We start from the raw sequence: 15,854 nt of genomic DNA, 5'->3' as shown, positions 1-15,854 counted from the left end.
ACAGTTATGGATGGAGCGGAGGGCAGGATCGGCGCTCAGCGGCTGTTTTCATATAAGCCTTTGCGGCAGGAGCTGTGCTCGGGGAGGGGAGGGGGGGCGAAGCCCGCTCTTGGCTTTCCCCTCCCCCCCTTTCTCTGTCCCTCCTCCCCCGTGCACAGAACTGACATGCTCTCGATGCCGCCGAGGCTTTAAGCGTGCCAGGCGGCGTCTCCCCAGCTTATGGGTCTATTATTACGCCCTGGCTTAGGCACCAGCGTGGTGCCACGTTAGGACAGAGGACCAGGCGGGTCGGACATCTCCTTCCCCTCCCGAGCCTCGCTGGCTGGCTTCCCCCCCCCCATCATCATCATCATCATCATCATCATCATCATCATCATCATCATCATTATTAACTAAATTTTGCAAAGTATTTTCTGGCATTGGTTTTCCGGCAGGCTCGTCCCCAGATGGAGCTTGGCGCTGCAGAGACCCCTTTTCCCACGAGAAGAGGGAAGAAGGATTTCTCCAGCGCCTGGTGAAGGGGGATTTTTTTGTGTGTGTCCCCCCCCCCGGTGTTTTTCTCTCTCCTCCCCCCCTTTTCCACATTGCTCGTTTTACAAGCCGGGCAGGCTCTGCCATCTAGAGCACTTTGTGAGATCACTCCGGTCTACCGTTTCCCCCCCCCTCCCCCTCGCCATCCATCGGCGTGAGCGTGTGGATGTGTGTGAGTGGGTGGGTATCCCTCCCCTTCGGTTACACACATACACACGCAGAGAGAGAGAGAGAGAGAGAGATCACTCGCGCTGGGCTCCTCTGACATGAACTTGAAGGCTTGCAAAACCCACATGCGTGTGGCACCCTGGCATGTCTGGGGATCCTGATGCTTGCAAAGCCTGCAGGCGGCTTCCTCCTTCCAAACAGAGGCTGGGGGGGAACGAAAGGCGGAAAGAAACAAGTTTATTCGGTCTCCCCTCCCTGATCTTCTGCATTTTTCCCCCTCTCGGTGCTGTGGATATTACAGAGGCTCAGTCATTGGACTTCGCTGAATCAGGTTCCATCTGCCGAGGTTCTTCATTTTGCATAGTTGGAGCGTAACAGGATTTTTTTTTACATTGCATCTTCATTAAAAAAAATGCATGGCTTAGGAAGAAGATCTAAGTACCTTGTGGAGGTTATAGTACTGAACCAGGGATAAATGTGACTCTTCAAAGGTAAGAGCTGCAGTGTTTACTGTGCAACTCTACTTGCATGTATAGCTTTTTATTTAAGGTGCAGGAATGCTTGTGAAGTGGATTGGAAGGGCGTTTGGGGGAAATGCATAACTTTATTTAATTAAGAATCTCAATAACAGTGATCCGGTAAGAAGGAATATGCCTTCTTTGTGCTTTGCTCTGAAAAAAGGAGTTGCAATTATGTCTGCCTTTGCGTGTGTTTTAAAAGGGCTGCTCGAAATTGAAAATAATTTATGCTGAAGTCGATCAAAGATTAGGAAGGGTTTAAAATGGGGGAGCAGGAGAAATTGAGGTATTTTATTAGAAGAAGAATTGTGGGAAGGAGACGAATGTGGAAGCTGTCTAGGGCTTAAAAAACAATCTGGCAAAGCTAAGCGAGGGAAAACTTTGCTATGAGGATCAACTCTGTGTTGTGTATGACAATGTATTGTTCAAGGGCAGAGGATCTTAGAAGATGTCATATAAAGCAATACAAGGCAAAGATATGAGTAGACAAAGCAATAGTAGAAGGGGGAACATCGGGAATTAAGTGATACATTAGGTAGGCTAGGATTCCTAATAAGGTAAAAACAGTGATCTCTAAGGGATTGGGCAGGTAGAACTGTCCAAGGTAGGCATATGGGGAATTGGGACCCAGCAGGAATGTGCCATAACATGTCACTCCAGCGTCATCAAATGTTTACAGTTCTCCAGAAGAACTGGGTTACCAGCTTTGGAGGTGGTGGAGCTTATATGCATTAGAGGAACACTATGTCTCACGCACTTTTTCTCCGAATCTCACATACACGCATGGAATAGAGCCAAACCGGTATTCTCCAGCTAGGTGTTCTCCCCCAAGGAATGCTCCAGCAGGAAAGGGTTGTGCACATGAACATGATGGGTGTATCAGTGAGTTTTCCAAATCTATGTGCTTATAAACATGGGCAGCCATACTTCATATCAATCCAGACCTCTGTACGAAGGAGGTGAGAATATTCATTTATAGCAGGAATATGTTTTTGCCGGAAGCGCATCTCCTTCAGGCAAATTTCAACATCCTAGGGATGCTAAGGAGGCATCAAAGAGGTGGGGGGTTTCTGTCTACTCTGGGATGACTATGAGTGAGTAAGAACAACTTTTCCCCCCTACTGTACTTAGAAATTGTTGCCTACAAGAGAACCTTTGGCTCTGATGCACTTCCAGTGAAACACACTGAATAAGTAAACACATACAACTTCAGATACAGTAGGAATGGCAAAAGTTGCCACCCAATTATCTTATTTTTCAGTTTGAAAGATGTGGAGAAACTGTGGTACCTGAGCTGCCATTGGGGTAGCAAATGCTGATTCTGTATGAGAGGTTGCTGTGTGTGTGGAGTCCTTGTTATGATGATGGCTGGGGAAGGGGTAAAACACAGGTTGGTTGGACATTGCTTTTATTCCTGTGCTTCCATGGTCTCTCCCTTTGGGTGTCATCTCGCATCCAGCCGCCTTGCATATTGATTGGCACCTGCCCTGTCTGTGCTGTTGGCACACTCTTGTCCATGCTGAGCCAAGCAAAGATGCAGACCTCTTCAGAAGGCTATGGAAAGCAAGGTGTTGCTGTTTAAAAAAACACACACACACACACCCAAACAACCTGTTCCCTTGGTATGCCTTCATATCTATGGGCACCCACATCCTCTGCACTGCCTTTGCATTATGACAGAATAAGTAATATCCTTTTTTACTGGATGATTCATGTTCCAATACACATTTACCTGTTTGTATCCGGTATCTGGCTTGAAGAGTTCAATTTCTGCAGAGTGCAAAGGAACTGCTGTTGATACCCCCCATTTGATCATCCTCCACCACAACCCACCTCCTCTCCTGCTTCCTCCTCGGCTGCTGCTATTAACAATACTCGTTTAAATTCAGGTGCAGTCTATAGAATCACTTAGTGTATCCTTTCCCCACCCCCTTGGGAAAATGTAAGCAGCCCACTTGGCATTTCTATGGCAGCCTCCCTTTTCCTTTCTGCATCACGGGATAAGGGCTGACAGCTCCTTGACAGTTCCTTCCAAGTCATCTTGCTCGCCCCCTTTAGTGAGAGCCATCTATCCACCGACTGATGTTTGAAATGTCTGTTTTGAAAGTGCATCTCTAAAACTCCTTGTTCTGGAGGAGCGTTTTGCTGTTTGATGATGAACATTTTTGCATCGCCGAGGAGTGGCAAGTCTCTGTGAAGCAGTATTGAAACAATTGGTTCAGTCATTATTATACAGGGGGTGGGTGGGAATTTCTCTCTCTTTCAGCTTATAAAATCAGAGTCAGAAATCCTGGATTGATGGCATTGAACTCATTATGCCCAGAGAAAGATGAGTGTGGGGGAATGTTTTGGAGAAAGGGGAGGCAAAATTCATTCACAGTTCCGATTCTGAATTTCACTCCAGATCTCTGGGGATTATCTCAAAGAAAGGAAACCAATTCAAGGTTAACCTTGTTTACATATAGATTTCTGGGCAAAGACTCCAACTCAGTGCATCTTGTTTGCTATTCATAGTGTTTTTTAGGTAGTGTTTTAAGACCTGTTTTGTTAGGTATATATACCTTTATAATCAGGCAGATAATGTGAGTATTTCCAGTTATTTACAATTGAGCCAGGAGCCTTGATACTAGAGTTGCTTTGCCTTTAAAAACCTTGAAATGAGACTTGCTGCCAAAATTCAGAGAAAGCAAAATTCAAGCATATTATTTTGGCACCAGTGGATCCAAATTCTATTCACACAATTACAGTTACCATACCAAAATCCACTGTGGCTTCCACCTATGTTCATCCTGGTCCCAAGAGGTGTTTTTTTTTTAAAAATGTAGACACACAGATAGAACTTTAAGGCTATTGTGACTGTATACACACATGCACACAACTGGAATGAATTACATCCAACAAACAGTGGAACTACAGGAGCACACATAGAATTGGGTAGCTTTCAATTCAGCCAATTAATTTTCTGCAGAAATCTGTTTCTTGAAGTTGGAAATATAGAGAAGTAGTAATAAAATTGTTCCTATGACAACTTGATACGTGTACATCCATGAGCTGTAAGCCCTCTCCTTGTTGGTTATGATACATGAAAAAAACTGAAGTAGTTGGATCACCCATCCAAACCTGGACCATGTTCAAAAGGGATTTTTATGGACCACTGTTTCATTCGTATAGAACACATTGAAAGTGTGGGAAACAGTACCTGGGGGGGGGGAGGTTATCTGTTCCTCTGGGATTGTTTTTGGTCAATCAATCCTACTGTGTCCTCTCTACCATTCTTCTGCCCTGTCATGTAAATAACTGAAAGACATCAGCATGCATGCTGTGTGGTTTGTGGGGTCCACATGTATTGCATTAGTGCATCTCAGCTCTGAAAAATACACACGTTCCTCAGTTATTATCCCCACTCACAGTTATGCCAACAAATTATCCTTTGGCATCCATGTTTATGGTAGCAGCTCCACTACACCAAAGTATTAAACTATTTCTTATACTCACAGAAGCTAAAAAAGCAATTTGGCTGGGGAGCAACGGGAGGATCAGTCCAAAATGGAGACAAAACAAGAACAATAAACCACCCTAAATGTTTGCACTGATAGTTGCATGGACAAGTAGGACCTGATAAGAGGCAATTTTACTTTTGGTCAGCATTAATTCATCTAGCCCAGTACCACCTGCTGTGACTGTCTGTAGCTGTTCAATGGCTTAGGTGCTGAATTCATGCAAGATTTCCACTAGTCCTCCTTATTGAGATCCTTACAGTAGTGATGCTGGGCTTCAACATGGCACCTTCTACATGCAAACCTGAGTTGTGTGCCACTGTGTTGTAGCCTTTCTGGATTGCATCCTGGCAGTCCATCATGGGCAATGAAATCCTAAACAGAGTTACAGCCTTCTAAGCCCATTGACTTCAATGGACTAAGAAGAGTCTAACTCTGTTTGGGGTTGCACTGCTAATATGTTACCCTGGCATCCTCCAGAATAGAATAGCAGCTGCTTGACCCATATAAACAATGAGGCCACCCTTCTTGTAATGCTTACAAATTAGATATAATTGTCCCAAGGGTTAAGGGACTACTGGGAAAACAGATTATGGAAGCTTGTTTATACTATGAAATGCCAAGCGTTTATTAAAGATGTGTGTCAATTTCTGAAAGTCTCTAGATAATATCATGAAACATTCATGCATTAATAAATGGCATGATTTGAGAAGCTACTTAACTAGCACCTACCCCCTTTTATTACAGTGTTTATTACAATGCTTGGATATATCACTCCAGGAGAACTGAGAGGAATCTGTGGAGCACCTAATACACATTGCTGCAAAGGATACAAAGTCAAGAGAACTTTCAAGGATAACTGTTTACTCTTATTTCTGTTACACTTCTTTCCCATTACTGAGAATAAGCAATGGGAAAATGCAGAATGTACCTGCAGGAGCAAAACTGATTGTCACTTAACAGTGGCAATGTAAGAAGGGCAAGTTATCCATTGATCATGATCTAGGGTCTCTCTGGGAAATGCTGGAGCTGTTTACAATAATCCTCAGCTATATTGTTATACACATGGACTGTTGTAGTTGTGGTGATGAAGCCCCTGGTAGCACCTGTTTGAGCTTCTCTAATGCCACACCGCAGCATGGCAGAAAAAAAGGGTCCCTAAGAACATAAAAAGAGCCCTGCTAGATCAGATCAGTGGTCCATCTAGTCCAGCATTCTGTCTCACACAGTGGCCAACTACTTCCTCAGGAGCTCCAACAACTGGGCACAGAGGGTGAGGCCTTCTCCTGATGTTGCTTCCTGGCACTGGTAGTAAGAGGTTTTCTGCCTCTGAACAAGAAGGTTCCCTTTAGTCACCATGGCTAGTAGCCCCTGATAGACGTATCCACCATTAATCTGTCTAATCTCCTTTTAAAGATGTCTTTGCCTATGGCCATCACTATGCCCTCTGGCAGCAAAGTCCATATTTTAATCTCTATAAAGAAGTATTTCCTTATTTCCTTCCTGAAGCTACTGGCCTTCAGGTTCATTGGATACCCTTGAGTGCCAGTATTTTGTGAAAGGGAGAAAAAAAGTATCTTTGCCAACTCTGTCCACCCTGTGCATAATTGTACAAACCTCTATCATGTCCTGCTTAGTCATCTCTTTTCTAAACGGCAAAGTCCAAGACTCTTCAGCCTTTCCTCATAGAAATGTCCGTGAGCTGCTCAGGTCCTCAGGATGGACAGTCAGAGTGAGTGAAAGGTCCTAAGGTACTATGGAGAGAAAAAGCAGGAATATAGGAAAGGAGGCTAGGCAGGTTCTTGAAACAGTGACAGGAGGGAAAGAGAAGCAGAGCTAGGAAAGGGGGATCAGAAGAAGAAGCTGTGCAGAAAAATAAGGGAGAGATAAGCCCCAAGGGAAGAGTATGAACACATGAAGTTGCCTTATACTGAATCAGACCCTTGGTCCATCACAGTCAGTATTGTCTACTCAGATCAGCAGCACCTCTCCAGGGTCTCAAGCAGAGGTCTTTCACATAACCTACTTGCCTAGTCCCTTTAACTGGAGATGCCAGAGATTGAACCTGGGACCTTTTGCATGCCAAGCAGATGCTCTACAACTGAGCCACAACCCCCTATCCCCAAAACTAGACACAAGAAAACTAGACACAGAGAGCAGTGGTGGTTCATGAAGGAACACTGCTGGGAATGTGAGAGAGATTTGGTACCCTTACATTGCATAGTATCCTACCATTCATGTGTGGAATGACAACAGAATTTCCCCACATTCTTCTTCATCACCACAGCGATCACTCCTGGGGGGCACAGGATCTATGTAAAAGAATGGCTATGAGGGTCAGTGGGATGAAATGTCTGTGGAGGGACAAGGGGATTAAATCGCCCTCCCCTCAGTGGAAGTGCATGGGCAGAACAGGAAGGAGGAGCAATTTCAAATTCTTGTCCCTCCTCACTCTGGCTTCACCAAGTTGCGAGGCTATCCCTCCAAGCAGGTCTTATGACCTCAGAACTCCTCCAGGGGTCAGAAAGCCAGAGCAATGGAGAGGAATGGACTATACTTTTCCCATACAGATAGTCAGATACTGCCCAATGTGCTAACTCCAGGTTGGGAAATTCCTGGAGGCGGGCCCTAGAGAGGCAGGGTTTGGGGATGGGGGGGGGGTCCTCAGTGGAGTATAAAGCCATAGAATTCTCTCTTCAAAGCTCCCATTTCCTCCATGAGAATTGATCCCTACAGTCTAGGTCACCAACTCTGGGTTAGGAAATTCCTGGAGATTAAGGGGTGGCTCTTGAAGAGGGTGGAATTTGGGGAGGGAGCTTAGTGGGATACAATGCCATACAGTTAGGGTTGCTAAGTCCCCCCTCTCCTCTGGTAGGAAATTTTTGGGGCGGGGATCGCATGCGTACGGCCGCAAGTGATGCGATCCCATCACTTCCGGTTTACTTCCAAAAGTGCTGCAGCACAACAGGATGATTTACCACACAATCCCCCCTTTGAGTGGTAAATTGTCCTGTCGCACTGCAGCTCTTCTGGAAGTGTCAGGATCATGTTGCTAGTGGCTGTGCATGTGCATGATCCTTGCTGTGAGCAATTGCCCATCATTCCAACTCACAGGGGAGGGGCTGTTGCTCAGTGGTAGAGCATCTGCTTGGCATACAGAAGGTCCCAGGTTCAATCCCTGGCATCTCCAGTTAAAGGGACTAGGCAAGTAGGTGATTTGAAAGACCCTTGTCTGAGACCCTGGAGAGCTGCTGTCGGTCTGAGTAGACAATACTTACTGATGGACCAAGGGTCTGATCCAGTATAAGGCAGCTTCATGTGTTCGCCTGGCATCCTGGCAACCTGGCATTCAGTGAGCCTTCCAAAGCAGCCATTTTATCTAGGGGAACTGATCTGTGTTGTCTGGAGATCAGCTGTAATTCTGAGAGTTCTCCAGGCTGCACCTGGAAGCTGGCAACCCTAGCCCAGTGACAGGAGATAGTGATAGAGGCACCAGAACTCCTTCTAGAGCACCATATACAGTAAGTGCATTCCTGCTGAGTGGATAGTTGTGCCCAGAGTGGACACAAGTGGTGGCATCACTGGCTGAGACCACTCTGCATCCCTTGTGTCTCCATGACCACTTCATCTCACCCTCAAAAGCACTCTTCTTCAGCAGCAGCAGGTGAAATTGTCCCCTTGGACTACTACACAAGCCTCTCTTGAGTACAAAATGGACAGAGAGGCCAGGTCCTTGCATTATTAATTTAAAACAACCGGCCAGATCTTCAGCTACAGGGCTTTTGCCTTAAATTAAGAAAGGGATATCTTAAAAACTGGTACTGAATTAGATTCCCTTTATATTTAGAGCCAAAATGGGAGATACAATTCAAATGACGATGCAGATTTTATACTCCCCTAATGGTCTTTTGTCCATAATGTTTTGCTACAAGTAGTTTTAAGCCATGTGTATCAGAATGTTAACTGTACAGAAGTGGAAAAATAAAAATAAATAGGCAAACAAATCCTATTTGCCTTAGCACTACAAAGCTCTTTGCCTAGTCCCAGCTGTTGCTTCCTGAGCCCTCTCTGTTTCCAGACTGGAAAAAGGGGAATTGTCACTGGGTTTTCTGATCATAATAACCAGAATTATTTTCAGTTTGGGAGATTGCCATGCCCTGCATGACCTAACTCGATGTAAACATGTCGCTGCAAAGCCTGAAAAGATGCTGGACAGGAAAGATGCTGGACAGGAAACCGAAGTCATGCTAGTTAAAGATGACACTATTAAGTTGTTTGGGTTTGTTTTGTTTCCTTTCTTTCCCTTTCATGTTAGTTTGACTCCAGAAGGAGATATTCAAGGAGAAGATTTAATAATCATTCTGATACCTCATTGCCAGTCTGGCTGTCCTATGCATATGGAACTTTCCTCTCTGTGAACAGATTAAAAAAAAAATAGGATGGAAATGCAGCAGTAACATCAAGTTTATATGAATTCAGTATATCAAAGAGGTATCGTTCTATCTATATCTTTTATCTTAGCTCTTAATTATTTCCAAACTGGCCAACCAGGTGTTAGGAATTCACAAGTGAGCCCTGAATGTGATGACCATTCCTTTTTGGTTCTCTTCAGCATATGATAATCAACCATACTGGCCCTCAATATAGATGCTCCATTTAGGCCCTGGGTATGACTAAAGACATGTTGTAGAAGCTAAGCAGTGTCTGGTTGGGAGACCTCCTGGGAATCCTATATAAGGCATTCTATGCAGAAAGAAAGGAAGGATGCGAATGCAATACATTAAAGATTATGTTTAGTTATAATGACTAGAAGCTATTGATGGATCTATTCTTTGGGAGTTGATGCTTTTCAAAGCAGTCTATGGCTTGTTTGGTCTGTTTATCTAATAGGCCAGATGTGGGCATCCAAATGAATATCATTTTAGATTGTTTTGAAGGGTTTCCTTGATGGAAAGCATCACAGTTCTTAAGAGTAAGAACTACAATGAAATGAAATGGTCCCTTCCAACTCTATGATTCTATGAATCTCTGTCCCCACAATGAATGCACAAACCTAAGTACCTGTAGTTCAACATGACAATTCCATATAGGGTTGCCAGGTCCCTCTTCACCACTGGCGGGAGATTTCTGGGGGCGGAGCATGAGGAGGGCAGGGTTTGGGGAGAGGAGGGACTTAATTGCCATAGAATCCAATGGCCAAAGCAGCCATTTTCTCCAGGTGAACTGATCTCTATCGGCTGGAGATCAGTTGTAACAGCAGAAGATCTCCAGCAAGTACCTGGAGGTTGGCAACCCTAATTCCATATCAGATGGGAAACATGACTGGATGTTGTAGCAGTTGATGTAGTGGGATCTGGATTAATATGAAGTGTTAACCCAAGCTGGTTGAGGGAGATAGTTTTAGAAAGAGCTAGACTTTAATCCTCCCAGCAGGTGTTGTGATGTCACCAACGTTGTGTTAAACTAGGTAAGCTAAGGAGACAGGTCCTGGAATAGCTGACAAATCCTTTGGCTTAGATTCTGGTCGGCTGTAAGATAAGAGGCTGGACCAGTGCATCCCAGTCCATGTCAGTATCTGGTGCTAACAAGGCAAGAAAGCTGGGTTAAGAAGTAGGTCAACTACAAACACATCAGATGCACAAATTTTGTTCTGTTTTAGTAGAGTTTGTGATGAACTGAAAGGAAAGATGGAGAAAGTAAGCTGAAACTAAAGACATTTTCCTTTGGGGCTCAGAACAGTTACATTAGGGCTCAGGTTGACTTGGAAACTGCAAGGAGAAGCTGTAACACTTGATTTCAGTGGCACTAATGATATCGAAGAACAAAGAACACCGCTGTTTTTAATCCATGAAAGTTTGGTTTATGAGGAAAATTAGTTACATCTAGCCCATCCAGAAGGTAGAGAAAGACGCATCGAGAATAAATATAGATAAATTATCACAAATACCAAGAACCACCACAGCCCTCTGGACAGCTATTGCCTCTGTTATTGACCTGACATTAGGGTTGCCAGGTCCCTTCTCACCACCGGCGAGAGATTTTTGGGGTGGCGCCTGAGGAGGGCGGGGTTTAGGGAGGGGATGGACTTCAATGCCATAGAGTGCAATTGCCAAAGCAGCCATTTCCCCCGGTGAACTGATCTCTATCGGCTGGAGATAAGTTGCAATCGCAGGAGATCTCCAGCTAGTACCTGGTGGTTGGCAACCCTACCTGACATTAAAGGAATAGATAAAAATGATTAGGAAGAAAAGGAAGAAAAACAGGAAAGGGTGAGAAAAGGCCCACTGAATTCAGTGGGATTTACTTTACTTTTACTCTTTGCTCTCCAATGGGTACCCATGTTGATTTGCCATGCAATCCTTGAACAGCAACAAGTTTTCAGTGGGGAATTTTTCACGGAGATTTGCTGCGCGTTCAAATCTGATTTGTGTCGGTGCAAATTTTTGGTTATTCATTGTAGGTCCGCGTTTTCCCAGAATGAGCAATAAAAGCCGCGTTATAACTGAGGCAATTGAAACGACTTTTGAGGAGGCGTCCTTTCCTGTTGGCGCATGTTTTTTTTGGCTCAGAGGCCCATGAAGAATTGTTTGCTTCAGTTCTGCTGCCCCTGCCCGTGACGTCTACTTTTTCCTCCCCCAAGAACAGTGATTGGCTGGGGGAGTTTCGCGCTCGGACAAGAATACCGCCCCTTTTGCTGCCTACCTGCCTGCCTAGAATCCTGGCACTTCTCTCCCTCCGTCCCGGAGGCTGATGGGTGGGCAGGCGGCATGCCTTCCCTGCCCCTCGCCCGGGATGGGCCTTGGAGCTGGGCCCACACCTCCAAGCCCAGGGGGACATTGGACAGACGGCTCCAGGGGGAGACCGGCGGGGCCACGCCATGTGTGCCTCGCGCACTGGGGGTGGTGGTGGTGGCAGTTTGGTCTAGGGCAGCTGGACCCATGGGGGGATGTTCAAGGGAAGGGGCTGTTGGCCCCTCTACCCCAGCGGGGAGGGGGGATTTTTGGGAATTCGGATGGGAAAAATGTGCATCCTGAGAGCGGAAAACCCAAGGCAAAACTCCCTCCTATCACTCTTCTGAAGAGGGGCAGCCAGTCTGCTCTGGGTCTCCCTCCTCTCTCACGATGCACTGGGGCTGGATCATGGCCAGCGCGCAAGCCAGGGGCCTTCTTTCCTCCTCCCCCCCCCACCATGCACACTGGCTGGTTCGGGGCCGGCGCACAAGCTAGGAGCCCTCCTGTCTCTCACGATGCAATGTGGCCGGATCATGGCCGGCGCGCAATCCAGGGGCCATCTTTCCTCCCCCCCCCACCATGCACACTGGCTGGTTCGGGGCCAGCGCACAAGCCAGGAGCCCTCCTCTCTCTCATGATGCACTGCGGCCGGATCATGGCCGGCGCGCAAGCCAGGGGCCTTTTTTCCCTCTCCCCCCGCCAAGCACACTGGCTGGATTGGGGCCAGCGCACAAGCCAGGAGCCCTCCTCTCTCTCACGATGCACTGGGGCTGGATCATGGCCAGCGAGCAAGCCAGGGGCCTTCTTTCCTCTCCACCCCCTCCATGCACACTGGCTGGATCGGTGCGGTGAGCAAGCCAGGAGCCCTCCTCTCTCTCACGATGCACTGGCTTTAATGCAAGAGGTTTACAGTGGCCATTTATGCACGGGAGGTTTTTCCTTGGATTTGCTGCTCTCTAGATGTACCCTTTTCCCATCCAACAATCAGCCCCCAAGAAGAGAATTAGGATTGGGAAAATGTGCATCTAGAGAGCAGCAAATTCAAGGCACACCTTGGATCCAAGGTGGATGCAATTACTGCCCCCCATCCTGACTTTCATTAAAGGGCAATGGGTTCTACACCTATAGAAAATAGAAGCTTTGAGGAAAGCGCTGCCTTGCCTCCCCCCCAATTTGGAATCTGACTGTTCCAAAAGCAGAACAGAGCGAGGGTGGAAGAAAAATGGAGGAGACCAGAGGGACTGGTGCTTGTTTTTTGCGCTGGGGCTGGTGAACCGCACGACGTAATCTACTAGGCGGAGTTGGGGCGGAGTTGGGGGCAGGCATAAACAATGAGCTTGTTGGAAGGGGAGGCCTCCTGCAAAAGGGACAGACCAAACCGTTGTCAAATACAGCTTGCTTTGTTCCCATGAAAAACCAAAACTACAGATAATTGACAAGGATAAATCGCCGCCATGAAAAAAACATTTAAATCAGGTTTTTTATTGGTCCGTGGCTAAAGAGAAGCAAAATCTACCGTGAAAAATGCCCCAGTGTGTGTTTGGCTCCCATGTACTATGTTGACAAGCAGATGGATGTGTAACTGCATTGCACATTCTCTGCAGTGTGATGTATATTCAGTCAGCCCAGTAACAACTTAAGTGTATTTCATTAAATGTCCTTCTCACACTGAATACCATTGGCAAGCAAAAGAGTAGCAAAAGCAGAAAAGGTACCCTTCAGTTATAGCTCTTGGTTTTTGTGCTTCGTTTTTTAAAAACCAAATGTATGTCACCTCGGATATAAAATCAAAACTCTCCAAATAATTTAATGTCCTTCCTTCCTTCCTTCCTTCCTTCCTTCCTTCCTTCCTTCCTTCCTTCCTTCCTTCCTTCCTTCCTTCCTTCCTTCCTTCCTTCCTTCCTTCCTTCCTTCCTTCCTTCCTTCCTTCCTTCCTTGTTACCAGCTGCAAGCCTATGGGTAATAGTAGAGTGGTTGTGTGTTGTAAAGTGTTAGTGTTTTGAATCATGACTTATATTGAGTCAGGCTGAAATATATTCCTGAAGAAAGCCAAATATGAAGTAAACTACAGAGGAGTGAGCCCTGGTTGAAAGCATCACATTTGTCTCTGGGAAATATGAAGAAGATAGGTGCCAGGGCCTAGCAAAAACAAGATAAATACTCACTTCCACCCAACAAAGGGAGAGAAAGAACTTCAGCATATTTGTCCAGTCAAATTTGGAACCTGTTCTGGAGGAGGTATTTATGATATAGAAGGAGGGCTTCCACAGTTGGTCAGTCAGTCAGGTGAAGATAGCTTTAGAGAAGCCAACTTCAAGTCATCAGGTAGTTCGTCAGTATCATCCCATTGACAATGGTGGAAAGTAGAAAAGATTAGTTTTATCATTTCACATAAAAGAACACAGTTTATTTGATAAACCAAGCAGATGTCTTAAACCAGATGGCTAAACATGTAGAGATTAAAAACAAGTTTAAAATAAATGTCATTCTAGAATGATCCGAATTTAGCATTCAGAGAAGCCCAAATCAGGGATTCTTGAATATGAAAGAACCCCAAATGTACAGAGCCTATGTGGTATAGTGGCTAAGGTGTGGAACTAGGACCAAACCCAAATCCCCACTCGTGCAATAGAAGCTTACTGGGTGACCTTGGACCAGTCACACACTCTCAGCCTCGACCCTGGCTAGTATTTGGATGGGAGACCTCCAAGGAATTACCAGGGTCGTGGCATCGTGGCAGGCAATGGCAAACCACCTCCGAATGTTTCTTGCCTTGAAAACCCTACAGGGTTGCCATAAGTCAGCTGTGACTTGAAGGCAAAAATATATATATATATGTTTGTGGACCTGTACTCCTCTAAACTGCAAGAATACACCGGAAGGGGAACTGTGTATTTAAATGTGCCCCTGATGAAGGTTAATATATCCGTGCACAAGTAGAGCCAATACATTTGGGATAATGTTACTTTTCGTCAATCACAATCTCCTTTATTGGCATAAAATTAATTCATGAGGTGACTACATAATATAACATAAAATTATGGCAGTTGAACATTGCTGACAAGGTTAGAACATAGATAGATAAAAGGGTGCTAAAATTAATAAAAACCCTCTAATTAACTTGCTGGTGAACACAGCAAATCTCAAAAATTGTGCCACTTTCTCCAATGTAACAGGAGAACGATTGTTCAATTAAAAAAAGAGCATTCGTCAAAATAGGACTTAAAAAATTACTGCGAATTTCTGCACAAGATCTACAATGGAATAAAACATGTACAATTGATTCAATGCAGTTGTTACCACAGCAGTCAAGCTTTCTCCCTGTCTAGAACGCTGGCTTCAAATGTGCAGGAAGATTTGGGTACTATGGTACAAGTACTTAAGATTAATCCATTTCTTGATCCTAAATAATTGTAAACCGTGTTTTATAATGAATTAGAAAAATCGATATTGGTGTTTTATGCATGGTTGCTTTAACCTCCTTTATTCCCCGTTTCAGCCAGGATCAAATTTTTCAGTATGCACAATATCTCATTCCTTGGAAGCTCAATGCTGTTTCGACGCAAAACGAACCCAGCTTTTCCCATTCCTCTTCTGGCCCGAATTAAACCGTTCATCCTGGCTCATTCCGGAGTCACAGAGGGTGCATACTGCGTTCTTGGGTTGAGCTTCCCCAGGCCATTACACCCCACCCTTTCCCAACCCCCTCCTCAAAGCAGCATGCCGATGGTTAAATGGGGAAAAAGAAGATTGGCTTTTCTCACAGCCCATCACAAAGCAGTGTGTAAAGAGGCGGGGATTCAAGTGCTTCCTGCTACCTCGGAGCTCTTTCTGAGCAAAAGAAAGGCTTTTTTAAAACGAGGCTTGGATTTCCCCCCCCCCTTCTTTCAGGTAGCTCCGTTTTTTGTTTGTTCTTAAAATGCTTTTCTACGCGGCGGTTTGGGGGGAAGGAAATCTTCTCTCATGGGGAGCACTGCGAAGTAAGCCAATTACAGAGCAGCATTTAAAGGGGTGGGACTTGATTTGAGCTTGGGAGACTACTTTTCTGTATTCATGGTTCGATTAGCACACAGGTTCGTCCCTGATCATTCAAGCCAATGCATAGTTTCCCCCAACCCGGGTTACTTTAATGTGTGATGAAACCAGGTCCAAGCAGGGAGATCCAACCCATGCATAAAAGTCCATTCTGAGAAGAATACATTGATAATATGTTGGCTGTTCATATGTGATCTGTCTAAGGGCCAAACTACACAATACACCCAACACATTACGGATGTGCAACCAGATTCACAGTCAACGTTCATTGTGGGAACTCACCATAAAAGGTGCTTGTGCACTCGGTACTGTGAGGGATCACTGTGAGGTAGGACAAAGTTTCCCTCCTGCCCATTTTTCGCCAGCAGGAGGGC

At 45.4% G+C, this 15,854-nt stretch overlaps 1 protein-coding gene across 1 annotated transcript in view; it reads left to right on the top strand.

Annotated features, from left to right (window-relative positions):
• The first annotated feature begins 1,102 nt into the window (after nucleotides 1-1,102).
• LRFN2 (leucine rich repeat and fibronectin type III domain containing 2) overlaps nucleotides 1,103-15,854 on the top strand; it is a 346,809-nt gene continuing 332,057 nt past the window's right edge. Inside the window, exon 1 of the mRNA XM_056853598.1 lies at nucleotides 1,103-1,190. The gene's annotated coding sequence lies outside the window, so the exon portion shown is untranslated. The remainder of the gene's footprint in view (nucleotides 1,191-15,854) is intronic.

Source organism: Euleptes europaea, chromosome 7, assembly GCF_029931775.1.
Source record: "Euleptes europaea isolate rEulEur1 chromosome 7, rEulEur1.hap1, whole genome shotgun sequence".
Classification (NCBI taxonomy): domain Eukaryota; kingdom Metazoa; phylum Chordata; class Lepidosauria; order Squamata; family Sphaerodactylidae; genus Euleptes; species Euleptes europaea.
Note: the sequence above shows the minus strand (reverse complement) of the source record. Positions and strands in the feature narration are given on the sequence as shown.